At 41.6% G+C, this 6014-nt stretch overlaps 1 protein-coding gene across 1 annotated transcript in view; it reads right to left on the bottom strand.

Moving 5' to 3' along the window:
• Window positions 1-1979: 1979 nt before the first annotated feature.
• The window catches only part of CHST7 (carbohydrate sulfotransferase 7), a 36832-nt gene continuing 32797 nt past the window's right edge, over window positions 1980-6014 (bottom strand). The window contains exon 4 of the mRNA XM_013007359.2: window positions 1980-2639. The gene's annotated coding sequence lies outside the window, so the exon portion shown is untranslated. The remainder of the gene's footprint in view (window positions 2640-6014) is intronic.

A 6014-nucleotide genomic window follows, 5' to 3' on the forward strand; every position in this document is an offset into this window, starting at 1 on the left:
TCAATCATCTTCCTCATCCACGCAGCACTATCCAGGGCTAGGAATCCGTACTAAATCAGTATCTGTCGCTTCCGGATCCCTGCCTTGTGGCCTCTGATTTTTCATTTAAATACATGACTTGAATTATACTGTGGGGGGAGGTGGGGAGGTGGGTGTAGCAGAAGGTAGGCGGACTCTGAGTAGTACATGTGTGCTAGGTCTGCCACCAGTTTCTTACTTTCTTGTGAATGTTCCTCTGATCCTGACATTTGACATTCTTTTTCCAATGTACTGGAACTACGCATATATTAGCTTAACAGAATTACCGATGCAAGTATGGAGAAAGAAGCACTTTAAAAATGATTTAAAATATGCAATAAACATTCACACTTTATTTTTTTAAGGTTTGAACAGAAAGAGTGAGTTTTTTGAAGGGAAGACTGGAAAAGAAGTCACATTGACACTTTAAAGAAAAGGGAATTTTATAAAGGCCTGTGGCCTTTCTCTAAGTCTCTAGTATTCTATTGAGACATTTACACAACAATCATTAATTTTCAGTATCATTTGATAACAACCAATTACCAGATGGACTGACTGCTGGTTCCAAAACGCTGACATCAATGCTGCACTGCAGTGCATTACCTGTGTGCCTCTTCTAGGCCCAGTCAGTCTTTGTTACGCCCACCAGTAACTTTTCCCTGATGGATCTAGATTGCGAACAGGGTTCGTTGTGAGTGGGACTTTACTACCAGCAAGTAAAGAAAGCCAAGAGTAGAGCTTGCCCTTTGGACTTTGCATCTAAGTTTGCCTCTCTCTGCCTCTCTCTTGGGGCTTAAGTTTCAGCTTCTCTCCTGACTTGATTTCACCAGTTTCCAGGTCCTTCAGATGGATCTCTGAACTTTGGATTTGGGACGTAAACTGGCACCCACAACTCTGTGAGCCATTTCCCCTCACACTTTGAGTTCTGTGTGGTCATTAAAGTGAATTGCAGATCCCTGAACATAAGGGTAGCAGAGGCGGTTGCTATCAGGGATAATGGAGCAGTATAGCCTTTTTGAAAAGTGAGACGCTTGGGATATATTTAACCTTCACCTCCTTGGGACTAGTCTTTATTAATTTTTATAAAAGAAATTAGTTCCACAAATAATACACTGCTCCTTATCCATCACACAAGATTCAGTTAAAATAGATGAAACAAAGATTAAACAACTTTAAAGATTAGAGAGAAGATGGCGGACTGAATAGGGATCTTGGGAATTGAACAATAACCTGGCCATGAGTTCCCCGATGGTACAGTGGTACACTCTGGGCTGCTCACCACAAAGCCAGCAGTGTAAAACCACCAGGCACTCCATGAGAGAAAGCTGGGGTTGCTACTCTGGTTAAGGGTGGCAGTCTCAGAAACCCACAGTGGCATTCCTTCCCTGCCTATAGGGTCGCTGTGAGCCGGAATGAAGGGAGGGGGAAAATGCGGAGCTGATATTAAGGGCTCAAGTAGGAAGCAAATGTTTTGAGAATGATGATTGCAACAAATGTACAAATGTGCTTGACACATGGATGGATTGTGATAAGAATTGTACGAACCCCCAATAAAATGATTTTTTTTTTTAAAAAAGAGAGAGAGAGAGAAGTGGCTCATGCAGTTGTGAAGACCTGTAGTTTCAAATCCATGGGTCAGACCTCAGGCTGGAGGCTTCTGACTCATGGTTGCTGATAAACCACAAATCAGTAGGTGAAATGGCAGGCTTTGGGAGGTGGCAAATCCAAAACCTGCATGCCAGATGTCTGGCTGCTGAATCACATCTGAAGAACCAGAAGTCAGAGGAGTATGAGTCCAATGTAGGATCTCGTTAAAGTAAGCTTTGCCAGAACATCTGTATATATTGTATGCAGGCCACACCCCATGGACACTCCCCTTATAACTGGTTTTCTGTTCATAACAGATCCCATAATAGGCGAGGATTACATCATATATCTGCCAAATTACAGTCATGGCCTAATCAAGTTGACACATAACTGTAATCATATAAAACAAGACTGTTATTAACATGATTCCAGAGTCATAAAAAACACCAGCTAGAACAATTTAAAAGCCATGTGAATTTGTTTCAGCTCATTTGTTTAGGGTTCACTACACAAGGATAAACATTTTTAAAACTCTTTTAATATAGGTTCTAATCAGGAGAGCTATTGGAAGGAGAACGGAATGAGTCAGGCTTAAAACAGTACCACCTAGAACTTTCATATTCAGTGATTTAATTGCGAGAGAGGGGACTGCACTTAGCCCTTATTCACATCGATGCTTTTGTCCAGACACTTGGTGATAGGAAATGGCACCAAATCACATTTCCTCTTTGTTGTGCAAACATCTTGCTCAAATGGCTCCAGCCAGGGTAGGTTCAAGCTGGGAACTAAAGGTCTTCCTATTTTATGGCAACAATTAGCTACACTGCATTGCCACTTCTTCACTGGAACTTTCAGCGCAATCATTGTGCCTATCCATCAGAGGTGAACAGCTCACAAAGATTCTTGCTCAGCAGTATTGCACAGTAGTTGGTACCAAGTCAAGTCTCCTATTTCGACAGGGTAGGTTGCCTCTTCATCAGGGCTTCATCAATGCTGGAGCAACATGCTGAACACCTCCGTTCGTGGTGACTGACCTGGAAGGGAAGGAACAAAGGATGTTTGAACTTCAGAATATAGAAATTCATAAACAGAACGCCCATTGAATCCTAACGAGGTTCAAAAAACCCCTCAAACTCACTCCATTGAGTTGATCCCAACTCCTAGTGACCCTATAGGACAGAATCGAAGTGCCCCTGGGAGTTTGAGTTCTCTTGTGGAGCAGCTGGTGGTTTGAATTGCCGATCTTGCCGTGAGCAGCCCGATGCCTAACCTACTACAATGCCAGTGCGCCTTAACAGTGTCAAATGCTCTTACCTATGAAATCAATCATCTTCCTCATCCACGCAGCACTATCCAGGGCTAGGAATCCGTACTAAATCAGTATCTGTCGCTTCCGGATCCCTGCCTTGTGGCCTCTGATTTTTCATTTAAATACATGACTTGAATTATACTGTGGGGGGAGGTGGGGAGGTGGGTGTAGCAGAAGGTAGGCGGACTCTGAGTAGTACATGTGTGCTAGGTCTGCCACCAGTTTCTTACTTTCTTGTGAATGTTCCTCTGATCCTGACATTTGACATTCTTTTTCCAATGTACTGGAACTACGCATATATTAGCTTAACAGAATTACCGATGCAAGTATGGAGAAAGAAGCACTTTAAAAATGATTTAAAATATGCAATAAACATTCACACTTTATTTTTTTAAGGTTTGAACAGAAAGAGTGAGTTTTTTGAAGGGAAGACTGGAAAAGAAGTCACATTGACACTTTAAAGAAAAGGGAATTTTATAAAGGCCTGTGGCCTTTCTCTAAGTCTCTAGTATTCTATTGAGACATTTACACAACAATCATTAATTTTCAGTATCATTTGATAACAACCAATTACCAGATGGACTGACTGCTGGTTCCAAAACGCTGACATCAATGCTGCACTGCAGTGCATTACCTGTGTGCCTCTTCTAGGCCCAGTCAGTCTTTGTTACGCCCACCAGTAACTTTTCCCTGATGGATCTAGATTGCGAACAGGGTTCGTTGTGAGTGGGACTTTACTACCAGCAAGTAAAGAAAGCCAAGAGTAGAGCTTGCCCTTTGGACTTTGCATCTAAGTTTGCCTCTCTCTGCCTCTCTCTTGGGGCTTAAGTTTCAGCTTCTCTCCTGACTTGATTTCACCAGTTTCCAGGTCCTTCAGATGGATCTCTGAACTTTGGATTTGGGACGTAAACTGGCACCCACAACTCTGTGAGCCATTTCCCCTCACACTTTGAGTTCTGTGTGGTCATTAAAGTGAATTGCAGATCCCTGAACATAAGGGTAGCAGAGGCGGTTGCTATCAGGGATAATGGAGCAGTATAGCCTTTTTGAAAAGTGAGACGCTTGGGATATATTTAACCTTCACCTCCTTGGGACTAGTCTTTATTAATTTTTATAAAAGAAATTAGTTCCACAAATAATACACTGCTCCTTATCCATCACACAAGATTCAGTTAAAATAGATGAAACAAAGATTAAACAACTTTAAAGATTAGAGAGAAGATGGCGGACTGAATAGGGATCTTGGGAATTGAACAATAACCTGGCCATGAGTTCCCCGATGGTACAGTGGTACACTCTGGGCTGCTCACCACAAAGCCAGCAGTGTAAAACCACCAGGCACTCCATGAGAGAAAGCTGGGGTTGCTACTCTGGTTAAGGGTGACAGTCTCAGAAACCCACAGTGGCATTCCTTCCCTGCCTATAGGGTCGCTGTGAGCCGGAATGGACTTGATGGCAGTGGGTTTGAATTTACATCCTGTAATGGGTACTGTAGACGCCAGCAGGTCAGAATGCCAACAGTCACAGATGCAAAAAGGGCCTCCAAAGAAATGTCTGTTATCTTTCGCTAAACGAATGAGCAAAGGTCAACCTAGAAAGACAAACATCTTTTTATAATAATCATATTCACCCTATGCTAGCCAAGCACCACAGAAAAAAGCCAAAACAACAACAACAAAAAACCACTTCCCATCAGCAGAGGCCTATTGGGAAGCCAGAACTTCCAGATTACCACTCCCATTTGGCTGTAATAAGTGGTACACTCCTTTCTCCACCAGCATGATGTATGTCGGTGGAAGTCTGGGAAAATAGAATGCTTAAATGAGCTCTAAGGACTTATGAAAAAAACATCACTTGCCAAACCAAGAGCCAAGGAGATTTCAAACAATGCAGGGGGGGGGGGTAACGACAATGGACAGATGTTAACACTTGAGATGATAGATAGTGAATTATTTGCCAAGTACTTTAAAGCACCAAGTAAAAAGGAGCCCTGCTGGTGTAATGGTTGAGCGCTCAGCTGCCAACTAAAATGTGAGCAGTTCAAACCCACCAGCAGTTCCACAAAGAGATCTGGCAATCTAATCCCATGATGATTTCTGCTTAAGAAACCCTATGGAGCAGTTCTACTCCGTCCTATAGGGTCATTGTGAGTCAGAATGAATGGCACAATCTAAAACAGTCTCATAAAAATTCTTCAAGTACACCTAAAACAAAAGTTTTTAAAAGTCTCAAAAATTGGGATCAATAGCAAAATAGTTGACAGAGTGGAAAATTAGTGAACTGGTAATAAGACCAAATACAACTCCAAGAGAAGACATTGGAGAAGAACCAAGCTGGGTCTGTAATGAGCGCCCCATGTGATGCATGCCGTATTTACCCAGACTCACAAGGGGCCTCTCATGCCAAGTTTATGACTTTGCCACCATCTCATCGATTGAACTTGTATTGGCAAATACCTGATTTTTCCTTGGTTTTTATGTTTCTGCATCAAGAGATTAACAATAAATAATGTGATGCCATTACTTTGAAAAAAAAATTAAACTCATAATGAGATAGCACTACCCACCCAAAAAATCCACTGCTACTGAGTCAATCCTGACTCAGATTGACCCAATCGGACAGAATAGGATTTATGAAACTGTTCTAATTTTACAAGAGCAGGCAGCCTCATCCTTTTCCTCAGGATGCTTTCTTGTCAAATGGCTAACCAATTGCTAAATGCTGCCTGTTCAGGTGGCATTTCCTAGCAAGCAATTTTTTTTAAAAAAAACAACTATCCAATTGTATGTTGGTTACAAAATACACACCTTAGACTCAAAGAAACAATTAAGTTGAAAGTAGAAAGATAGAAAAAATATTCCATGCAAATAATAACCACAAGAGAGCTAGGGTAACAATTTGAATGCCAGACAAAGGAGATTTAAAACAAAATCTGTTCAAAGAGGTAAAGGTGAATATGGACATCATGTAGGGATAAAAAAGTCAATCAAGAAGATTCAGCAATCCTTATCACAATCCATACATCCATCCATTGTGTCAAGCACATTTGTACATTTGTTGCCCTCATCATTCTCAAAACATTTTCTTTCTACTTGAGCCC

The sequence above is a fragment of the Echinops telfairi genome, unplaced genomic scaffold (assembly GCF_000313985.2).
Source record: "Echinops telfairi isolate 266 unplaced genomic scaffold, ASM31398v2 ScPeMD7_19;HRSCAF=73, whole genome shotgun sequence".
NCBI classification, from domain to species: domain Eukaryota; kingdom Metazoa; phylum Chordata; class Mammalia; order Afrosoricida; family Tenrecidae; genus Echinops; species Echinops telfairi.